The following is a 1,430-nucleotide window of genomic DNA, read 5'->3' on the forward strand; positions in this document are numbered from 1 at the left end:
AGGATGCCTTAATAAAAAGTGTTAAGGCCAGGAAGCCAGATGAAAACCTGAACCTTGTAGACCCTCCCAGCTCTCCACTGGGCCTCCGGAAGGCATCTAGTGCCCTTACCAGTCCCACCTTTTTGCCCACTCAATCTGAACTTCTGGGTGATGAAAACAAGCTTGGTAGAAGGCATACTATTCCCTGCCTAAAGAAGAGGACCCATACTCACAAAACCTCCATGCTGCATGGTCGTGACACTCAGTGTATGAGCAGCTTCCCATTCTATGGGGAGATGGGGAGCAGCACCACCCCTGAGTGTACATCATGTTCCAACCTTTCCTCAGAGTGTACACCATCAACCATCTCAAAGCAGTCATCCCAGGATGTGGCCACAGCTGGCACTGACAAAGAACAGCATGTCTCCACAGGCTATGTCACCTCAGTTCTCCTGGGAGGAATCCTTCTGTGTGTACACCAGCACAGGTGACAAAGACAGCAACTTATCCACAGAAATACCTCAGCCCCCGGAAATTACCACAGTTGTCATTCCCACCTGTAAGAGTAGCACCTCCTCACAGCACATCTCTTTGCCAGGGAAGGAGCCCTGTATGAGAACATCACCACTCATAACAGAGACAACAGCTCATTCCCAACAGAAACACCTCAGGAGCATGGTAGTGGGCAGCCCCAGGATGTGACCAGAGCTGTCACTCCCAATTCAAAGAACAGCACATCCTCCCAGGATAGATCACTTCTCATCTCCAGGGAGGAAGCTGAAACAAAGAACAGCACCAATCAATACAAAGACAGCAGTTCATTGGCCCCACAAAGCTCACCTGCCCCACAAAGCTCACCTCAGGAGCATTTCAGTCACCAGCACCAGGCTGTGCCTAGAGCCCCTCTAAGAAGGAGGATCTGGAAGGGCCTGAAGACAAGAGTCACAAAAAGTTTAAGGAATTTGTGCTGCTGTTGCTTGCCTGCCCAGGCGAGGCAGCACGTAGGAAAAAACAAAGTTGTAGACAGGAATGAGGACCAAGGAGACAGTGGCAAAAACAGGTCAGTGGAGTGGCTGCAATGCACTTCTGCGTTTATGCTAATGTCCTTTTCTTAAAAAGAAAAACACTTCTGTGTGTATTTGTTTGTATGTTTGGTGTGGGGTGTGTGTGTGTGTGTGTGTGTGTGTGTGTATGTGGTCAGAGGACAATTTGCAGGAGTCAAGTCTCTTTCCACCATGTGGGTTCCAAGAAAGAAGTGTGGTCTCCAGCCTTGGCAGCAAGCATCTTTATTCACTGAACTATCTTGCTGGCCTAAATAATGTCTTTTTCAAAGTAACAAATAATAAATATATATACTTGTGAGGTAGGTAACAATATATCATCACCCCAGAAAGCAAATCCCATAGTATCCATCCTTCTTCCTGAATCCTAAGGAACTTGAACTAGGTGTA

General features: G+C 47.6%; 1 long non-coding RNA gene across 1 annotated transcript; it reads right to left on the reverse strand.

Moving 5' to 3' along the window:
• Positions 1-369: 369 nt before the first annotated feature.
• On the reverse strand, positions 370-1,017 carry LOC115070659. Its single transcript, XR_003849811.1, has 3 exons — positions 838-1,017; positions 537-756; positions 370-443 (listed from the first exon to the last, which is right to left on the reverse strand). It is a non-coding gene; the product is annotated as an uncharacterized LOC115070659 (long non-coding RNA).
• Between the last annotated feature and the right edge of the window lie 413 nt (positions 1,018-1,430).

The sequence above is a fragment of the Nannospalax galili genome, unplaced genomic scaffold (assembly GCF_000622305.1).
Source record: "Nannospalax galili isolate Female #2095 unplaced genomic scaffold, S.galili_v1.0 scaffold1357, whole genome shotgun sequence".
Taxonomy (NCBI): domain Eukaryota; kingdom Metazoa; phylum Chordata; class Mammalia; order Rodentia; family Spalacidae; genus Nannospalax; species Nannospalax galili.